We start from the raw sequence: 23,075 nt of genomic DNA on the forward strand, positions 1-23,075 counted from the left end.
TCTAGACGGCCTTCATCAGAAACTCAATATCTCTTCATCAAAAGTCTGTTCACACTTATTTCTAATAAAATGAACTGACATCACTTTCTCTCATGTTTATCTGCGGTTTCATGATTATCTGAATCGCACGATAGCAACCATCAAACTTTTAAAGTGAAAAAATAACTGGATCGGGAAAATTAATTATTTTGCGCTTCATCCTGCAATGATATTTTAAATTAAAAGATTATTAGTGAGAAATTTGATTCAGAATAATTATCAGTGGCTGTTCAATTGCTTTATATTCCAGGTTTGTATATGTTTTGTTTCTATTCAACTTTAAAAAAACTGAAAAATTTACAAAAAAGCGAAGACGGCCTAGAGGCGTCATTGGGCACTGCCGACATGAAAAATATTCGCTGATGCCAAGTAATGTTTTTTTTAATCTGTTTCTTGTTCAGTCATGAAACGGTGACCGGAATCGATGCTTTGATGATGCAGGAGCTTGACAATGAAACGAATCTGGATGATATGGTAGTGACGATGATGACAAAGGACTTAATTATCTTACACATGCGACGCGCATTTAGCCAATCGCCCCAAAAAACGGTAAACAAAAAGCTTGGCCACCGCGTTCTACATTTTTAAAGTAATAAATTTTTGAGTCGAAGCTGCGTCTGCATTCAAAGAAATCATCAACAAGACAAAAACTTGAACTACCAAAGTCTTTCATCTTCTTAAACACGATCCCTTACCTGAAAAGTTCAAAGAGCTGGACCCTTCATTTAAATACTTCAACTATTTAGATAAAACCATACGCTTTCCAGAAAGATATTGGAACGACTTCAAACACTACACGGTGAAAAATTTGCAAATTTGTAGGAATTTTGTATTTCATGTCTGTTAATAGTTATTCTAGTGTTCGTTAAAATGGGATCGAGTATGCATTAATAGCAATCCAAGAAACCATGCCGAGATATCGAGCAAATAATATATAAATCTTCACTTTACCGACGACAGTGCAGTTCCTCGTGAAGGAACTTCTGGATACGATAAGCTATATAAAATTCGACCAATTATTAACTATGCCAACCAAACCTCCCTGTCAGTTCCAATGGAGTAGCACTTTGCGTCGATTAGCAGTTGTGCTCCACCAAAATAAAAAACTTTTTCAGAAACAATATATGCCAGACAAACCAATAAACGGGACATCTAATTATTTGTCCTGTGTGATACACATGGCCATTTTTGTTTCACCTTGTGGAAGGATTGCTATTTCGATTTCCATCATCGCTAGCTGCATAACAATTTAGTTAACATAAAATCAGCTCGAAAAGAATTCCGTTTTGAAATAATGTTCCTTTGATTTTTTACGCGGGTGCTCAGTGCCGCCTTTAGGCAGTCTTGATATTTTTTCAAATAAGTAACTATTTTTCAAAACAGAAGTTTTCTTGTTATCAGACATGCGTTACGGATCACAAAACAAAGCGGCTAGAATTTTTTCAAGCAGAAAAAATAGGGCATCAGAGGGTTAAAAGACGTTTCTTCAACTACAGCATCATCAACGTGCGCTGCTCGCACGACAATAAACCTGACGGCGAGAAAGAATCGTTCTACGCGCAGTTGTAGGCAACATACGATATGGGCTGGACATGTCGCGAGAATGCTGGACAACAGTGCGGTGAAAACGGATCTCTTCAAGGACCCCACCAACCCCAAAAAAAGAGAAGTTCAACGTGCCAGGTGGCTTGACCTGTTAGAAGCGGATCTGCGAGTGTCGACAAGTCTAGGAAATTGGCGATTCTTGTTTATTGTTGTTAAATCATCTGACACATTAGTGGTCTTAATGGTAATAAGATTACTAACTAAATTCTAATTAATATTTGCAAACGATAAGACACACTTTAAAAAACAATTAAAACACACTTTAAAAACAACTAAAGCTGTCGTCTACTAAGAATTTGTTTGAATATTGTTACAGAGATGTCAAAATCGAATGAATCTGCTACGACGTTAAAGCTAGCTGACATGAATCGAATAGGGTCGTGTTGCTCATATGAAGCAGTGCGATGCGGTAGCAAAAAAAAGTTTCTTCGCCTTAAAGACCTTTCCGTAGCATAAAGATTTAACTACTGCAAAATTTTCGAGGCATCAGTTTCACCGGTTAAAATTTTAAATACAAACACAGCCTGTGTACCGGGACGTCTTTGCTGAAGTGTTTCCATGCCTGGCAACGATACGAGTACGCCGGCAGCTGCTGCGGGTCTCGCCACGGAAGAAAACGTAAAGCAGATCGCACCAGAGAGTAGTATAATGATCGGACGCACAATGGATCACAAAAATCCGAGGCTACCTTGAAAATAGAAACGAGTTGTCGGTTCGTCTTCACTATAATCTCATTATAGTGTGGCCTGAAGGACAGGGCTGGAACCAACGTAACTCCTAAATCTCGGACCTGGTTAATCCTTGTCAGAGTTTGACCAAGCATAATATAGCTAATACTATACCTGAACATTTCCGGAACATTTTTCCTATGGAACGAAATCACGCAGCATTTCTGGAGACTAACTGTCAACAGGTTAATGGAGCACCACTGGAGAAAAACGACGACTAGTCGCTGGAGTTCGAGACAGTCTGCAGTATTCCTTATTGTCTTGAATAACTTGACATCGTTTGCAAAAAACATTTGACAATTTTTTGGCAACATTAGAGATGCGTCATTAATGTACAACGCAAAGAGCAGTGGTCCTAAATTACTGCCATGCGGATTGCCTGATAAAATCGAAAAATGCGCAGAATGTTGTAATCCAATCTTTACATAGAGTGTGCGATAGGACCTCAGCCATTGTACCGGAGCAGGAGCCATTCCAAGTTTCTTCATCTTAGCGAGCAGGATACAATGGTTAACGCAGTCAAATGCAGATTTTAAATCGGTATAAACTGCATCGATTTGGGCTCCTTCGGTCATATTCTGTAGGCACGTTGCAGTGAATTGAACGAGGTTAGTAGCGATAGAACGTTTTGGATAAAAACCATGCTGATCGATCGAGATATAGTGTTCACAGCTAGCGGAAAGTGTATCATAGAAAACGATTTCAAATACTTTTGAATAAGCGCAAAGAGAAGTTATGCCCCTGTAATGCTGCACGTTGCGTTATTCGCCTTTGCACCGGAAACATGGTCGATATTTTCCAACTGGTAGGGAAAACACATCGTCGAAGCGACAAGTTAAGTAGTAAACATAGTGGGCGTATGAATACAGCATTACATTTTATTAGGACGCAAGAAAGGATGCCATTAGCCCCAGGAGCGAAAGATGAATTCATTTTGTCGATTGCAGCTTCCACTTGGCGATCGGTTACCGTGAATGAGCTGGAGTTAATAACGTCTCTGGGGATACCACCTTGAGCTGAACCTATTTCTCTAGTTGTAGCAATAGAGCTGCGGAAGATCTACTGAAAGTATTGACCAAATAAAGTGCACTTCTCGAGTGTCGTGTTACCCTGACGATTATCCAAAAACATGTATTTAAGCAGACCTCTTTCTTTTTTTTTGCTGTTGACAAACGACCAAAAACGTTTCGGGGGTTTCGTCTGAGACAATTCTGCATCTGAACAGTATACCGTTTGTACAGGTAGCGATTGTAAATCCAATAGAAGTTACTAGCATGATTGAGCATTTGTTTCGTTAACGGGTTCCGTGTTCTGCCATATTTATGCTGGGGTTTCAGTTGGCGCAAGCGAATGTTAGACCATGGGGGCCTAGGTACTGGCCGGCGAACAGGAACACACTGAACAAGTGTAGTCTCGATGGTGTCATTGAAATAACTAATTGCATCATCAAGGCCCGTTTTCAAAAAATTGCCAGTCGTTTTGAAAAATTGAATAGCTCAAATGGTCGAAGTCAGTTCTGCGAAAATCTAAATTTTGTTCGGTTGGACAATTTTCAAATTCAACGGGCACTATTTGGTGAACCCTGATTGCCAGCGCGGGGTGGTTGCAATCTAGAGGTACTAGCGGCTCATCTGCCTCAGAAAGTGCACACAAGGTTTCATTATTAGTCAGAGCCAAATCAAGGAGACGGTCATTACTATTAGTCACGTAGTTTATTTGAGACAGATGGTTTAGGCTGAATCCATCTAATAAGGCTGAACTCCCTGCTGAGATTGCGAATAGATAAAAAAAAAGATTGCGGATTGCCTGATAAAATCGAAAAATGCGCAGAATGTTGTAATCCAATCTTTACATAGAGTGTGCGATAGGACCTCAGCCATTGTACCGGAGCAGGAGCCATTCCAAGTTTCTTCATCTTAGCGAGCAGGATACAATGGTTAACGCAGTCAAATGCAGATTTTAAATCGGTATAAACTGCATCGATTTGGGCTCCTTCGGTCATATTCTGTAGGCACGTTGCAGTGAATTGAACGAGGTTAGTAGCGATAGAACGTTTTGGATAAAAACCATGCTGATCGATCGAGATATAGTGTTCACAGCTAGCGGAAAGTGTATCATAGAAAACGATTTCAAATACTTTTGAATAAGCGCAAAGAGAAGTTATGCCCCTGTAATGCTGCACGTTGCGTTATTCGCCTTTGCACCGGAAACATGGTCGATATTTTCCAACTGGTAGGGAAAACACATCGTCGAAGCGACAAGTTAAGTAGTAAACATAGTGGGCGTATGAATACAGCATTACATTTTATTAGGACGCAAGAAAGGATGCCATTAGCCCCAGGAGCGAAAGATGAATTCATTTTGTCGATTGCAGCTTCCACTTGGCGATCGGTTACCGTGAATGAGCTGGAGTTAATAACGTCTCTGGGGATACCACCTTGAGCTGAACCTATTTCTCTAGTTGTAGCAATAGAGCTGCGGAAGATCTACTGAAAGTATTGACCAAATAAAGTGCACTTCTCGAGTGTCGTGTTACCCTGACGATTATCCAAAAACATGTATTTAAGCAGACCTCTTTCTTTTTTTTTGCTGTTGACAAACGACCAAAAACGTTTCGGGGGTTTCGTCTGAGACAATTCTGCATCTGAACAGTATACCGTTTGTACAGGTAGCGATTGTAAATCCAATAGAAGTTACTAGCATGATTGAGCATTTGTTTCGTTAACGGGTTCCGTGTTCTGCCATATTTATGCTGGGGTTTCAGTTGGCGCAAGCGAATGTTAGACCATGGGGGCCTAGGTACTGGCCGGCGAACAGGAACACACTGAACAAGTGTAGTCTCGATGGTGTCATTGAAATAACTAATTGCATCATCAAGGCCCGTTTTCAAAAAATTGCCAGTCGTTTTGAAAAATTGAATAGCTCAAATGGTCGAAGTCAGTTCTGCGAAAATCTAAATTTTGTTCGGTTGGACAATTTTCAAATTCAACGGGCACTATTTGGTGAACCCTGATTGCCAGCGCGGGGTGGTTGCAATCTAGAGGTACTAGCGGCTCATCTGCCTCAGAAAGTGCACACAAGGTTTCATTATTAGTCAGAGCCAAATCAAGGAGACGGTCATTACTATTAGTCACGTAGTTTATTTGAGACAGATGGTTTAGGCTGAATCCATCTAATAAGGCTGAACTCCCTGCTGAGATTGCGAATAGATATAGTCAATAACTGGCATTTTATTATTTCCACAACTCCAAATCAATCCAGACTGGTTTTAGTCACCAAATAGCAATGCGGGATCGTTCCGATTCAAACGAGACAAAACAGATTCAATTGATTGGACATGATTTTCAATAGCAGTAACATCAGCTCTGCGATTCGGAGGCAATTAGATAGCTGATTTTGTAAAGCGAAATTGTTACTAATACCTACAACTGTTCGAGAGCATCGCAAACGGGAGCGGGGTCAGAATAGCTACTAAAACAGTTAGACACTGCAATCAAAACTCCTTCACTACGCGTCTTATAACAATCGCTCTGATTCCGATCGCATCGATACACAGTGAAAGCGCTGCCAAAAAGCTGTACTGTATGAATCCGATCGTCTAGCCACGTTTCAATCAATACATCTATGTCGTACTCTCATTCGGTAACAACCAGAAAGAAGTCATCTATTTTATTAGCCCAAGTTTAGAATTTTGTTGACTTAGTGTATATAATTATTCGGTAACAAAATTATAAACAGTTTCTCGGTTTGATTACTCCGAAAATTTCATATATCGTAAATTTGCTTCTTTTCAGTTAAGCTGTAGTGGTAAATTATTATCGGTGTAACCTAAACAATTATTCAGCAAAATAAATATGGCACTGACAACAAGTACCGAAAAAAAATGTGTGGCAGCCAGTTGTTTTGCAGTTAATCGTATTTCAAAACAGCTAATGGGTAAAATGATAAAATGAGGTCTGATAAACTTGCGAGTTAGGAATTACCCCAGTTCAAGCGCCCCATCGAATCCCTCCTTTGTCCTCTAGGAACAAAGCTTGTTCGGTAGAGGGGCTCGACGAACTAGAGCCTCTCTACCGAACAAGGTTCTTCCTGGAAATGACGTTTTGTCCCGTGAAATTGGTTCAATATCAAACGCCTTCGAGGGTATTTTTGTTTCCCTAACACTGAAAGTTTCATTGGTTATTGGTAGCCTGAACAAGCATACCTGGTTCAACCAATTCGCTTTTTAACTTTACATAATTTTCGATACCATTTTTTTCACATTAAATGCCTCCAGGCTTGAGAAAAAAGAGCACACTTTTTACCTATTGCTGTGACTGATAAAGCCCCTCATCAATATGTTTTCCATGCGTTGCCGTAATTGGTTGGTGGCCTTACCTGTAAGAGAAAAGAAATGAGAAAAGAAAAATGAATTTTCAGTGGATTCCGCTTGATTCTCGGGACTTAAAAAGGCCTAGCCGTTTTAATTTCATTATCTTGAAAAAGGGTTGGTAAACCGGGCCCTTTTTTGCAGGTAAAACTTTGACAATCAGCATGGGTAATGGATACCGAAAATTTATGCAAATAGGTTTGACTAGATAAAAATGAGAAGGGTAAATAACAGAGAAAGGATTTCTATATTAAGGGGATTATTGACAAAGAAAGTTTTCGGCGAATAATTTAAAAGAGAGAAAAAAACTTGCAAAATTTATCACTCTGATAATAATATTCTTTCATCATTCACCTAAGCAACCAAACGAAAATCCAACTCCCAAAAAGTCGAATAAATTTCGAACATTGAATCTTTAAATGGTTATGATGTCAGAGTAAAACTGCTATTGGCATCCGGATACTGACGCTCTTCTGGACGGGATCGGTGCATGCAGTACACCGCTGCTACTGCAGTCAGTCGCATGCAGAAGCGTGCTCCCCTTCTACACAAGAGAAGCAATTTTTATTTATCGTCATTGAACAACCATAAATAAAGAGAAAATTATTTCCACCACTCGAGCTCGATAACGAGCGAAATATGGAATCAATAAACAACTGGATGGTTGTGCAAGGCAAATTTGCCCCTCACATTTCCGTTTTGCAGCATTACTACTGTTCCTACAGTGTGCGAGCCAACCGAGAGCAGTCAGGGTTTTTCCTCGCAGAGCTGCCAAACGGAGCAAGTTCGTAATTCAATATAAAAGCGAAAAATGTTGCATTACTGATGACGACCCAATTTCGCACGCCGCACGTGGTGAGCAAGTTCCCCGTGGCGGTGACGATTCTCTACTGACTGTGGCTGTGGAAAACGTGTACATGTTGCCCCAGTATCGAGGCAGGATTCTGCGCTAGGAGCTGAACGTCCTCTGTAGGAAGCTGGTGCCCTACAGTGAGCTGGTGATGCCTGTCGGCAAAATGCAATTTATTAACTGCGCATCGTGTCGAAGTTTGCGTATTCTACGATGTTTTTAAGGAAGACAATGAAAATATTTTATTTCTCGTATATCTCTTCATTCCCAGCTTAGGCAGCTACTGTTTGTATCAGGTTTTGGAGAGAGGAACGACATTCGCTATTTTGCGATGGAATTTTTACTATTTTAGCGAGGAAGTTAAGTTAGCTGAGTCAACTCTGGTCAACTAATTGTCATTTGGATGCTTCAACTACAAAGCACCTCCATATTTTTATTTCAATGGAGACGCTCGGTTATACAACAACTTTGATCAAAAAGAGGCATTTAGCAAAAAACTAGTTGAACAAAAACACAAATGTTACATGTAAACTGTAATTACAGTGGTTGAATGTTTACCCTTCATCAAACTTCGGTACGTGAAACCAGCAATTATATTTGCCTAAACTGGCAGTTGAAGCTACCGGTAAATCATCCCCAAACATCAGCGGAGCTCGTTCTACCCGAGTGCTCTTCACACAGCAGAGATTCAAGCCGCTTGATTGTAGCCGTCGGCAAATCGAACTGCACCACATTTATCAGTTCCGAAACCACCTTATTATCGCAATAATCTCCGAGGCGCGCGTTCAGGCAGTACAAAACCGCGTACCAGACTGACCGGGCCGCAGTGACCAACATCGAAACCAAATAGATGCACGGTACTTGCCGTTGCTAAACTACCACAAACACCAAACATTCGACCGCTTGTTTTTGGTTTGACCCGGAATCGGAATGGTAACGCTACCGTATAAGTGCGTAGTGATCGACATCTGTCCTGTTTGTTGTTTTTGCTGAACACCGAACCGGATATCCTTCGGTTAGGCTAGGCTCTGCTTGAACAAGAATTCATTAAAATTTGTTAATATGACTCAACCCCTTTCTAATAATGAGCTACGGGAGCTATTTGGAAAAGCTGCGACTCCTACGTGTCCATTAGACTGATGAGCGTTAGTGATGGAAATTTTGTCCCGGGTTCACGAAGCAATACATACAGTTTTGCACAGTAGGAAAGTTCACGCAATTTCCCTGCTCGAGCGTTTCCTGATTATAATCGACAGTTTGAATCACTGTGCATCGAATCGCTACGATTGGCAGTGCTATGTGCATGCTATTCATCGGTCAAAATCAACAGAAAATCGTTGACCCAAACCGCAAAACGAATTCCCAAAACCAAACATGTACAGGGAAACAGTCCTACGGATATAAATTTGCAACTGCATCGAGTTTACCCGGCTACGCAATAGGTCTCCAGGACATTCGAAAATAATTGGATTGTTTCAGGTTTGCCTCGATGATGACGGCAGCGTCGCTAGCAACGAAAAGCAATTAACTTTTTATTGCTAAAAAATACAACACTGGTAAACTAGTTTCAGCTCCAGCCTGTGGAATCAAAATGCGTTCTATGAGTAATTCGATTTTTTAAATTTGTATTCGATCACTGAACCCTACTAGTTGGTCTCGAGGCACGATGCTGATTCAACAAGTGAGTCATAATATGTTCGAATCCTGGCTCGGAAGACACTGCCACCAGTTGGCCGCAAAGTCTGTGTTTCATAAACCGAAAGTCAAGTTCCGATTGCAGAATGTAGAACCAAAGCTTTGCTTTCTATTCGATTCATGAACAAATAATAATCATCATAATCACAGACCATTTTCTCATTTCTTTTTTATTTTTAACCTTCTCTTACAAATCGTCGATGATGACGTACTTTTTTGTAAATACTCATTCTACAATCGATTTTCAGCTTCTATTTTTTATGACGGTTTTATGTTTTTTCACCTCCTTTTTCGACCTTCCTCACTTTATATCGTGTGTCAATTTTACATAGTCATTTTAGATGCATGCTTCATATATTTTCTAATATAGTTTATTAATCCATTGGAGATATAAATGTCAAGGAAGTTTTGCCATTTTGCATATTTTCGTTTTTTCGTTCCGTTTCATTTCACTTGTGCTGAACTTTTATAGGACGTTTCGATAATTTGTGTGACGTTTCCATGTCTCAATGTGTTGGTCCTAAAGGTTTGCTGGTATGAACTTTTGATTTTTTTTTAGATTTTTCTCAGTACTCAGTTGGACCTTCATTTGGTTTGTTGTTGACTGTTAAAAATTTCGTTGTTCAGTTTTTTTCTTCTAAATTTTCTTGTTTGTTTTGTTACTATTGTAATAGTATTTTGTTTAATTTCCGATTAAAATTATCCTTTATAACTTTCTCCTCCATTTTTTCCTCAGCGTGATTTTTAATTTCTTTATTTGTTTTTCGTTGCAGTTTTCGTTTTTTTCTTTGAATCATTGTTAGTTCTGCTTTTTTTCTTTGTTATTCCTAGCACCATTATCATGTCTTTCGTTTGATTGTTTTTTCTTATGGATTGTTAAGCTTTTCGCAACGCTTTTCAATATTGTTAATGTTTTCGATTGATTCCCTGTTTGTAATATTTTTATGTTGCATCTATCAAATTTTTTTCAGTTTCTCATTTTTTCCCACTTTTATCTCACTCATTTCGTTTTAAAGTCGTCAACTATTTTTACTTTTATTTTCAATGTTAATTTCAAATGTTCAGTTTTAATGCTCATTTTCAATGTGCATTTTCAATGTTCATTTTCAACGTTCATTTCAAATTCACCTTTTTTTTTAGTTTTGGTGTTCATTATCTATGTTTATTCCTAATGTTCATTTTCAATGTTCAATTTTAACGTTCATTTTCAAAGTTAATTTTTTATCTTCATTTTCAATTTTTATTTTCAATGTTCATTTTCAATGTTCATAATCAACGTTCATTTTGAATGTTCATTTTCAATGTTCAAATTCAATGGCTATTTTCAATGTTCATCTTTAATATTCATTTTTAATGTTCATTTTCAATGTAGATTTTCAACGTTCATCTACAACTCTCGGTTTTTTTAATTTTTAGTGTTCATTTTCTATGTTTATTTTCAATGTTCATTTTCAATGTTTATTTTCAATATTTATTTTCAACGTCCATTTTCAATGTTCATTTTAAATGTTCAGTTTTAATGTTCATTTTCAACGTTCATTTTCAATGTTCATTTTCAACCATTATTTTCACTTCTCGTTTTTTTAAGTTTTGGAGTTCATTATCTATGTTTATTTTCAATGTTTATTTTCAATGTTCATTTTTAACGTTCATTTTCTATCTTCATATGGGTCATTCCATACGAAGTGTACATGCCACTTGGACACGACCATCACGGATTAGGCTCAAAGCTGGGGGAATTATTTATCAAGGTTCACTATGAAAAAATCCCAATTTTTGTGTCGATTGGAATACCCCCCGGTCTGTGGGACCCCCCTCTTTGTGACAAAGTCAGGCAATTTTTGTTCAAAATTTCGTTTTTCTTTTTCTTACAATTCATAAATGTAGGAAGTCCGCAAAATACTGATAGATGATTTTTAAAGAAAATAAACCAAGGAATCCAGAAAAAAAAAACAATTTTTGGCTGGAAGTGTTGCAAGATAGATTATTTTTGTATTTGAAAACTAAATTTACATTTTTCGGCAAATGCAGCCATTTTTATTTCAAATTTGATAATTTCATCGTGTTCCTTGGAAAATTTCACGTAAGAAACAACTATCATCCCGAGGTAATATGAGCCAATCTCGAGATATAACAATGTTCATTTTCAGTTTCAGTTTCCGTTTGCAATTTTCATTTTAAATTTTCATTTGAAACTTGAGTTTTGAAATATCATTTTAAATTTTTATCATTTTCAATTTTCGATTTTCATTTTTATTTTCCATTCCAAATTTTCAATAACAATTTTGATTTTCAATTATTATTTTGATTCATTTGCAAATTTTATTTTGATTTTCATTTCCAATTTTTATTTCCTATTTTTCATATTTCAATTTTCATTATAAATTCTCATGTTTTAAATTTCATTTTTAATTAAAATTTTCAATATTATTTTTGTTTCAATTTACATTTTTGATTTCCATTTTCAATTTTTAGTTTCGATTTTCATTTTTGGTCTTCATTTTCGTTTTTAATTTCCATTTTTATTTTTAAATAACAATTAAAATTTTTACTTTTATTTTCAATTTTCACTTTTAATATGGTTTTTGATTTTCATATTGATTTTTTTTTCAATTCTAATTTTTATTTCCGTGGTCAATTTTCATTTTTTATTCTCCTTTTTAAATTCAATTGGCCATTTCGTTTTTCAATTTCTATTTTTAATTGTTTATTTTTTTATGTTCCATTTCAATTCTCATCTTTTAAATTATTTCCAGTTTTCAATTTTCAGTAATATTTTCAAGTCAAATTTATTTTCAATTTTTTATTGTAACGTTTTTCTTTATTTTTGTTTTTCGTTACTCCTGACTGCTATACTTTATCGTTTCCTATTTTGTGTTACGTTTTCCCTTCCTATTTTTCTTTAATTTAATCATTTTTGTTTTATTTGAGCTCAACTGAAATTGGCGCATTTTTATTTATTTTATTTCGATTTGAAATTGAACTACCGTTTTTCGTTTTGTTCTAATAAATTTCTCTTTTTAAAATATTTTTTAGTTACGCTTTTTGCTGTTTGTGCCCTACAATAGTTTTCTAAACAACTTTCTACTCATTATTATTCATGTCTTTTTTCACTTCTACCTGTTGTTGGTTTGGTCATGTTACTTTAGTTTCGGTTATTTACCATTTAATGCCATTGATTACTTTACTGTTCTATTGTCTCTTCTGTTTTGCTTCTTTCGCCCTTCTGTTTTTAACTTTCCTTTTTTTTTAATTCTCTTTTTTTTATTTTTCACTTGTCCGTCTTTTTGTACATCAGAATCTATGCTCATTTCCTGTTTGGGTTCCTTTTTTTTTTGCATGACTGTTGTAGAATTTTCCTATTCTTCTCTATTTTGGTGTTATTTTCCTCATTTCCCTATATATGTTTCTCGTTCCACGTTTCCATTTCTTATTTCATTCAACATTTCTAATATTCGCTCATATTGCAGTTTCCTGAAGTTAATAACACTGAAATTACTTTATTCATTACAGTTTTGTTGTTTTTTCGGCATTGTCAATTCCAGTTACTTATAAATTTTCTTTCAATTTGGTTTCAACTTTCATAACAATCATCCACATTATTTTTCCATCATTGTTTTACTTTATATTAACATAACTTTTCGCTTCATTGAAAATTATGTATTCTCAGGTGTTCTATTTCGATTTGAATTTATTGTTATTTATTTCTCACAGTTCTTTTTTTTTTAAATAATTGTACATGTATTATTTTCTTAATGTATTATTTTTGTGCACGCTATTCCCTCTCCAGTAGTTTTAACTTTCTCTTTTCGATTCTCTGCTTATTCTAATTTATTTTCGATTTTAGTTTCGCATTTTTTCCTCTTCTCGTGTTTTATTAAGACTGTCTTTTTTTTCTAAATAATGACTATGTGCCCTTAATTTTTTGATCGTTTTTATTTTTCTTCGGTTATTTTTGTTTTATTGGTATTCCACTTTTTTTTATTTTTGTCGTATTTGTCTTATAAATTTACATATTTTCTTTTTTTCTTTTTGTGATAAACCTGATTTTTTTTACTCTATGTTCAAATACCGCACAAAAAACTATGAATTTTCCTACTTGTTTTAGAATTGGCTTTGTTTCTAAAATTTTCTTCAATGTTGTTCTTCTCTAGTTATTTTCGTTATACTGTCTTTGTAACTAGCTGTTTTTCTTAGTTTGTTTTCATTTGCAAAATATTTCCTTGGTTTTCTCAAATTGATTATTTTGTTTCCGCTCTGTTTTTTTGCTGTTTTTTTATATTCATACTCTTTGCACTTTTGTTTCCTTCCTAAGTTGTAATTAACTCATTTGGTATATTTCGAATTTATTTTGCTATCAGATATTCCCAACATTATGTTGAAATTCGCTGTATTTATTTTTACCCTTTTATTTAATTTTACCGTTTAATTTTCACTTTTTTTTCCATATTTTTCTGTTTTTATAATTTTCCGCTTCTATACTTCTTTTAACTTATTCGTTTAATTTTTCTAGGCGAGAAGATATTGTTTTATTGTTACCTTTTATCTATCCTATCATAACTTCTATTTATTTCACTCATTCCCATTTAATTTCGATATCAGATATCCACCCGCAAAACACATGGGGCGTGACGATTGATTGCGATACTCCCACGTCCTCTCCCCCTCGGGACGCTTTTCACGCATTAAATATTGAAATCAAGCATTCAATTTCAAAATGGTAAAATCAACATAAACCACCGAACTGAAAAGTGTCCATTAAACGATTTAAAAAAATGCAATCCTGCATCTCCACACGCACAAGCTCTACTCTACTCTGTGCTGCTAGCTGCGAGTAGTATTAATCGAAAATACCGCTAGCACCCATTATCAATAATTAATTGCACCCGATGGAATCAATCGCGATGTTCTTGCGTGCGGTTTTTGCTTCTCGCTTTTAATTATTTTTCTCGCGCGAGCAAATAGGCTGAGCTGATGGAGTAATGTGGAACGAAAAATGCGAAAAAATAAAATAAAATCGCCGGCAGGCCTGCCGGTGCAGCGACAACAAACGGCTCGTAAAAGATTGATAAAATGATTCGGGGCTGGTATTAAATATAACCGCACCGAGGTACCGCAGCTAGCGCTTCTACGTTTCCCTAGCAGTCTACCAAGCGGCAGGGTCAAGGGATCAAGCCGTGATTGTAATTGGGTCATTTTGGTTTGCTGCATTGATTATACACCGTGGGAATGCAATACGTACTCCCATTATTGGGAATTCCGGATGCCGTCTGTGCAGGAATGCTCACACTCAGATCGTTCGGCTAACTTTAATCAATTGATCGGTTTTTGTTTTTCGTTCTGGTGGGAAATGGGTCGATGTCACGGGACGCGCAGCACCAGTGTAACGGGTCGAGTAAGAAATGGTATGGTGCCATGGTGCACCATATGGTGTCAGGTTTTTGTCCAGTCTGATAAAATTGACACTGAAGATTAATACCGAGGGACAAACGCGGCCGCCACCACCGCTGTTCAATTCGCATGTGCTGAAATTCTGATCCGATAACAGCTGCCGGTGGCGTACACCATTGACGACCATGGCCGCAACGCGATCGGGGGATTTATTTTTTTCTGTAAGGGAGGGAGTTTAACAATTGCGAGGTCTATGGTAAATAAATGGCCATTATCAATGAGGATTTAGTAAATTAATCATGAAAAGGATTAAATGCATCCAATATCCAACGATGGATGAATTAATGTTTTTAATGCAGACAGAAAATGTGCCTGTTTCTACGAATTAAAAAATGGTTTGGAAGATAAATGGAATGAAAACAACCAGCTATTACCGGAAGTCGGTAAATTCTTTTCTCGGAAATCATCAATCCTATCAGCTGGCTGTGTTCTGTAGAATTCACAAGAGCAGCAAATTCGATTTGGCAAAATAACAAACAGAAAATGACGATAAGTAAACCTACATGAGAGATTTTTCCTAGTGATTCTCGGAACAAGTGCCAATCTAACGTGAGAGAAGATTTCGAGCTTGAAAATACTTCTGTCTGCCCACTCCTCCCTCAGAACAAAAAATAACACATCTCTTCAAATCCACCTTTGCGAAAAGTCACACATTGTTCTCACTTCCAGCGACAAATGATGACTGATTTAACTGTGAAACAACATCTTGCTACAAAAGCAGCAAGACACGATGAACTTATTCTGGGGGACATTTCCAAATGAGCAAAGTTTGATGAAAACACATTCAAATAAAGCTGCCCTACTTTCGCTGTACCGTGTGCGGAGAGCAAACAGTTGCAGCAGCAGCAGCAGCAGCAGCAACAACAACAACAACCATGCATTATAAAATGCATCAAACGTTGCAAGTTGGTATTATGCTCGGTTTTCCAGCCAATATGTTGTGTGCAGTGAAAAAACGATCGCTATATTGTATACACATGCGCCTCGCCGTCGATGTGGGAAAACTCCATGCAAAACAGCATCATATTTTCCCGGTGTGCGCTTGGGCATTATGGAGAATAAATTCGAGTAAAAAAAAATTCCTTTACGCGATAATAAATACAGTTCATAAGCTGCTGCCGGCGAGTTGCTGGATGTTACCGAATGATGCACAGTAGGATGGACTCAAAAACGAGGGAAAATTATTCTCACTGGTGTCTTTGTTAAACCTTTTTTTAAATGTTTGCTTACTATATTCAAGATGAAATGATTAAATATAACGAAAATAATAATCAATAAAAATTTCGTACTTTTATCATATGAAATTCATAATTTTAAAACCTGTATTTGCCATAAACAACGTAACAAGCTTCCAAAAACTCAAATTAAACAACAATTAAACAAAACAAATTAAATCAACGAAAAAATCTCAAAAAAAAATTTCACTTTTGGAGAAAACTGTAAAATGTAAAGAGAAAAAGTATTATAATGTTATTTAGTTTAGTCGCATGAAACTTACTTTTTTGGAGTTTATTTTCTGAGTTCGATCACGCTTAATTGATTATTAAAAAATAGAATTGTATTTATTTACATTAAGGGGGGACCCTACTCTAGAAGGTCGAAAAATCATGAATTTTCATTTTTTTTTTGGCTGTCTAGAGTAAAGTGAAGTGTTTGGCTATTTTGTCTATTGATTAAGGTATATTTGAAGATATATTTTCCATGTCGTGAATGTAAATATAGTGAGTATTACACTGTTGGCAGCTGGGAACGTGGATGCTCTCTCTAAATCAGTACCTAACTGGTGGTAAGTTTTTCTCAGGTTCTAGTAGACCGATCGGGCTGAAATTTTTTTTCAGTATATAGAAACATATTATCTATCTTGTTACGTAGCCGTTTTTGAAAATTCCAAAAATTGCCAAAATGGCGGCCATTTTAGTAAAAAAATTGTTTTTTTTTTCATGAAAAATTACTATTTAAAAAATCATAAAACATTGAAAAACTCAGTTATCAAAAAACGGCTACGTAACAAGTTAGATAATCCATTTTTACATGTTAGAAAAAAAAATTCAGCAAAATCGGTTCAGTAGATGCTGAGAAAAATTTACCACCAGTTGAAAAAACATGGTTTCGAGAGAAACGCTGCTTACAGCGTAAGCCTCACTATATTTGTATCCAGAACGTGCAAAATATATCTTCAAATATACCTTAATCAATAGCCACAATATCCCAACACATCACTCTACTCTAAGCATCCGAAAAAAAATACTAAAATTTATTATTTTTCGACTTTCCAGAGTAGGGTCCCCCCTTAAAAGGTTTTACAAAGAAAACAAACGGTAGGGGACCAGGATTAGAGCCCTGAGGCACATCTGATGTCGCATTCAAAACTGATGACAAATCATTATCGAATCTTACTTATTTTGTCTAGTCAGTCAAGTTGGGCTGGACCTATTTTACAAATTTCAGATCAAATCTCAAATTTATTCAATTATTTGGTCTATTCACTATTTAGCAGATACCCTAATAGTGTAACTTAAAGCTAACAATAAAAATATCTTTCGAGTGTCAATACACATAACGGAGCAGAAATACAACAATTTTATATCTGAACTAGTCAGATCTTGAAAAAATAAACGATATAGCCGACGAAGAAGTATGTGAGATAAATTAAAATCAAATAGAGCGGATATCAACTAAAGCGTCATAAATGTTGTAGTAAGTTTGTTGAGCAGGCAGTCGTAGCATCGAACTGTTTCGCAGGGCACGTTTAAATTCACCTGCTCCAAGAGAGCCTACGCGGCTTTACAAAAGGTCTGTGGTATGGTCAACAATTTCCTGGCTGAGTCTCTACGGGCGGACAGAGGCTCCAACAAGCAGTGACTATCATAGCTTGGTAGACGGAAGCGTTCCGTCCATGACAGTTTACGAAGAGCAAACCTCAAAAAACGCTGTTGAACTGCCTTTATTCTTTCCACGCCATTGTTGTAATAAAGGGTCCAGACAACAAAGCCGCACTCTAATATAAAGCGTCATAATGCGCAATACAACGATTTGAGGTAGTAAATATTCGTAAATGCTTTAGCTGTCCTGAAGATTGATCCCGAAACTCTATGTGGGGCTAGAAAGTGAGCTGGAAATCCTAAAAGACTCCCATGTTTTGAATTTGTTTACGTGCTCGATTTTTGTTTCTAGCAAAGTGTTTTTGAAATGTATAGTCTGTTTTTTTCCGCAATAATGAAATAATCGAGCATTAGGATGAAATAACATCCACGTTTACGTGTAAGAATGGTCCTTTAATAACTAGATTCACGTCATTAAAACAGAGCAGAAAAATAGGCGGTCCCAGGTGACTTCCATGCGGTATTCCTGATGCAACGCCGAAACAAGAGGATTGTCTATCCGTAATAAAACGACGACCCTAATTAGACCGCGACTAGATAAAGATTTTCGTTGATCCCAAGCTTGTCAAATTTTGCGACAGCTATATGATGGTTTAGTTTATCGAAGGTGTCAATTCGGTGGAAATGACATCGGTCTGGGCACGTTTTGACATACTGTCACTGATGTACGAAGTAAGACAAAGTAAATTAGTGGCAGTGGAGCGACTGGCTGTGAATCCATGTCAGTGCTTATGTAAGCTTTGCAGTGAGCGAGTAAAGGTGAGCTCGAACATTTCCACACCGAAGAGTTGTTCGCACAGTTTTATTTCTCTATGGCAATAGAGCACCACCACATCGCTCCGCGACGAATCGAATCGCCAACGAATCGTTTGACTTCGAAGCGTTCTCTGAAGAATGGTGTTTAAAGAATGGTGTGAAGAATGGTGTTTAATTTCAAGCTTGAAGAAAAAATAACCTTAAATCGTTCATTTTGTGCTGGTCGCAGCTTATCCCACGATTCCTACAACTTACAAAGTTGTAGTCAGGAAACTTGTTCAGAAGGTCAACAGTTTTTGGTTCATGGATAGCTTAGAGCAGGATTTTCCCTCCACGTGGAATATTTGTACGTAATAAACCGATAAACATGCAGTGGCTAGCTCAGTCCCCACACTTGATTCCAATCCAGTGACTTTGATATCAGGTCTTTACGTAATCCCTCCGAGAAATTCAAATCAATGAATTGCTGAACACTGAAACTCTTCAAGTAGTTAGGTTTTCGAGAGAAACTAATAATTCATAACACTTAGAACTCAACACACACTATCTAAACCAAAAGCCCCTTACCTCCTGAAATACTTTGCTGAGGACCGCAGCTTTCTAGGCGGTTGAACCCAACATATGAAGTAAGAAGAAAATACCGAAAATGCTAGATCCACGTTGTGGTAGAGTTCCTAACTAAACTATTAGTCAAAACAGAAGTCTTTGACTTTCTGAACAACTTTCCTGAAGACCGCAATTCTTTTAGTGGCTATATTCATGAGCTGAAATTTGATGAAGACGTATATTTCTAAATGGTAGAATTCACGAAATAAATAAGGTTCAAAATACTTTAAACTGCATGCACACTAGCACCGCATCGCGGCTGAATTAGGAATCATATTGTCCACCGACACGAGCCCTGAACCACCTGAACAACTTCACTGGAGACCACAATTGTCAGATTCGAAAGACAGCATTATGTCAACCGTTTTACAGTCTCGCTTGTAAGAATAGGTAAAAAAAGGTGAATGAAAATTTAACTTTGCTAAGAAGACTCAATGGTCCAGAAACCGAATTTAGGGGAGAAATTTGGATGTAGAGCTCGATAGGATTACTCTAGGTAAAAACTCTCTTCCACAAAGTTTGTATAGGATCGATTATTAATAAAAATATCAAGAATAAGGGTGACCAGAATTTCCGATTAAATAAAGTAACTAATTTATCTATTCTTGTAGATAGGGAAAAAAACTACTCTACAATTCTACAGCTATGTTAATTTTAGGTAACTTTATAGAGAAACGTTTTAAGTTTTCAACTAGCAATAATCGCACCCCAGTTGTACCTCATTGATTACGATATCGCCACTGCGCAAGGCTGTGAAAAAATCCACTCTCTCTCTTTGAAAATAACCGAATAAAATTGTATTGGATTTTTTGAGACAAGCAATTCGCAGTTCTACTCGAAGTTATTGATGTTTTCAATCAAAACATATGCCTTTTTCACTTGTTTTCCGTTCTTTTTGGAGTAAACAAAAGAAATATCTCTTGATCTCAACTGAAAGGGATTATTTGACTCTATATATAAAAAATATTTTAGAATAAATTATTTTTTATTTGAGTGAATTCAATTTGAAAACATGACGAAAATAAAACTAATTTTGAATATTTTTCATTTAGCGGCACACAGAATTGATTCGTCCGTGTTTTTTATCTAAACTTGAAATAATACCCTTTAATTTGATTCAAAAAGATCAAAAGTTGATCAACTTGTTCGAAAGTTATGAACTTTTGAAAATAATGTTTAAAATAAAGTCGTCTTAATGGTCTTAATAGTCATTCGGAGCTAGTCAACTAACAAAAAATATTGGTTTGATTATTTTCGAAAGAGATCAATCCATGCAATTTTTGAGCACAAGTGAAGCACTTTGGTTGACCAGTTCCGAAGCAGGGACCATAAGAATCGATTTTGTGCAATATATTTCATTTTTTGAAAATTCATAACTTTTGAAACTTTAAAAAGTTTTTATCTCTAGTTTAGAATAAATACCAGCAGATCAAATCTTTACTTATTTCACTCAAATTTTTCACTTTATTCTCTCAAACATATAAAATTGAATATTTTTATATAAAATTAAATATTTTTTATTATACATAGAGTCAAATTTATCCCTCAAATCTAGACCAAGAGGTATTTTTTGCTCGAAAAAACACCCCGTGCAAAATTTCAGCTCAATCGGACTTAAAATGGGGTGGCGCAAAGCGATTGAAGTTTGGCTTTTTGAAAACCGAAAAATCACCCAAGGGGGGAGGGGGTACGTGAAATTTCGGTTTTCGAAATTTTTTTTGATGCCAAATGACTTAAAAACGCATGAAACGTCGAGAATTGGTGTCATCTGAAAAAATTTTTTTTTGCTAAAATTTACTCTCTGGGACTTTCAATTGTGGAAGGCGTCGTTTTTTCAATTGTGGAAGGCGGAGTTCAAAATGTTTAGAATTTATCTTTTGAAATTGATCACTAGTCTCTCTAAGTAGCTTGTGTAATGATATACACAATAACTAGCATCGAATGCATTATGTTTCATTAGGGTGGGTCATTTATTCGGCATAGGGTGGTTCATAATATTGTGAAAAATGAGTCCCAGAGTAAATTTTTGCAAAGAAAAATTTTTTCAGGTGACACCAATTCTCGACGTTTCATGCGTTTTTAATTCATTTGGCATCAAAAAAAAATTTTCCTAGTGGCCATCGACTAGTAAACGGATTGGTTTGAGCAAAAGCAAGCTCTTACGTAACCCAAAAAGTGCATTTCCGGTTTACTAGGTATATGAATCTGACGACAGTGTTAGGGAAAGCAAGCATCAAGCGACCAATCAACGGTCGAAATTCGCTGTTTAACAAGGCATGAACATTTTTAGTTCGAATAATGAAATTACAATTTTCTGCAAAGGCGGATGCATAGATAATTTTCCAGTCGGTTGCTGCAAGAACGAAGGAAATCTATTGAAAACTACCCGACATATAGGTATTTGAAATTGGACATATTTTTCCCCTTATCTGTTTTTCATTTTCAGTTATTCCCCTATGTAGCCGAACTTTCTGAGAGACGTAGTTCTGCGTCAAAATCAGCAGGGGAAGGAAGCTAAAACCCTCTATCAACCCACAAGTAGAGACGGAAAAGTGAGCAACAATCAAGAGAATGAATGAAGCGCCTGTTAAAAATACGCACAAGAAATGAATTTTTCCATGTTTTTGGGAAGGTTCCGAATTCCAATGCGGCGTGCCGAAACGCCAAAACAATGAAATAGCGAGTTCGTCTGCGAATTTTTTAAAACATTGAAAGGGCTTCGGCCAGGACATTTTAAGGCATCTAAATTTTTAATGCTTGTCAATAATTTTTCACAGAAAGTTGGTTAACGACAATATCTTTCGACAAAACGCAAGATAATGGCAGTTGTGATCTTCTTTAAGAAATGTAGACAAGATATCTTCAGTTTGCTTTTGATTATTTTTTTTTTCTTTTGGAGTCAAGGTTTGAATTGGATAATTTACGGTCCAGTAATGTAGTGTTATCAAGCATAAATATGGAATATCCTATACCAATTTGAAATATTTTTATATATTTTATACACCGAAAATATATTTTAGTTTATTCCACGCAAACGTTTGTTTTACATACATTTTTTTTGCAACGAAACCTATGCGTAATAAATATGATGGTACTTTCGTCAGAACTGTCAAAATTGTTTCAGATTTCTATTTGTATACGTAACAAAAGGTTTCAAAAATGAACGCAATCACTCGTAAAAACAAACGCTACATAATGTAAATAGTAAGAAAAATTAGTAAGCTTACGCAATAACATATACAGTCCCTCTACAATTATGGGTCAGTCAACGTGTTGTCTGAATGTTCAAAAATAGATATAAAAACGAAAAAGTTATCAACTACGAATGTTTTACTATCTATCTCTGTGTTCTTGTGTACTTTCGATCAACAGTTAGTTTCACTGCAGCTGATGTGCGTAAATCGGTTGAGAAGAAAAATATTACTTGTATAGCAAAAGACACAATTATGGGTCACTTTTGGTATTCAGAATCATTAAGTCTATAAAATCGTCAAAAAACATTACGCAAGTTATTTAATTGTTGTAAAAGCTTGATAATAAGTTATTTTATTCAGTCTTGATGCATTATCTTGTAAAAGAAATAAAAATAGCCGAAATACGGACTGACCCACAATTGTGCACCGCAAAATGTAACATTACTACAATTTAAATCATTTTAATCGTATAAAAATTAAAATATTAAAATATCAAAAAATTGATCGCAGTGACGAAAATACCCAACACCGAAAAAAATCGTATAAAAGAGGTTACAAGTGAGTTACAAAAAATACCACTGCTAATGAAAATTGTTCAGTTTCATGAGGATAGAAGCATTTGCGTAAAAGTGACCCTTAGTTGTAGCTGACCCATAACTGTGGAGGCAATGTACATTATACGAAACCAAAAATAACAAAACACAAAAATTTCGTTCAAGTAAATTCTCGTTCTCCCATTTTTTTTGTTCGTTTTTATCCACGTCCGTACGAAAGTATATTCGTGAATTGTACAAATTATGCGTAATGTTGCAATTCTATTCGATAACTTGCAATACGAATGTTCTATACAATCAACAAAGTGCTGTAAAGCAAAGCCTTGGTGCTACATTCCGTATCGGA

The 23,075-nt window shown here is 36.0% G+C and overlaps 1 protein-coding gene and 1 pseudogene across 5 annotated transcripts in view; both read right to left on the reverse strand.

Annotated features, from left to right (window-relative positions):
• The window catches only part of LOC129720664 (insulin-like growth factor-binding protein complex acid labile subunit), a 615,650-nt gene that overhangs the window by 306,433 nt on the left and 286,142 nt on the right, over positions 1-23,075 (reverse strand). Inside the window, exon 3 of one of the 5 annotated variants that reach the window (XM_055672186.1) lies at positions 6,677-6,749. The exons of the other annotated variants lie outside the window; for them this stretch is intronic. The gene's annotated coding sequence lies outside the window, so the exon portion shown is untranslated. The remainder of the gene's footprint in view (positions 1-6,676; positions 6,750-23,075) is intronic. 5 annotated transcript variants of the gene reach the window in all.
• LOC129726266 (U4 spliceosomal RNA) lies at positions 19,575-19,733 on the reverse strand (annotated as a pseudogene).

The sequence above is a fragment of the Wyeomyia smithii genome, chromosome 2, assembly GCF_029784165.1.
Source record: "Wyeomyia smithii strain HCP4-BCI-WySm-NY-G18 chromosome 2, ASM2978416v1, whole genome shotgun sequence".
NCBI classification, from domain to species: Eukaryota; Metazoa; Arthropoda; class Insecta; order Diptera; family Culicidae; genus Wyeomyia; species Wyeomyia smithii.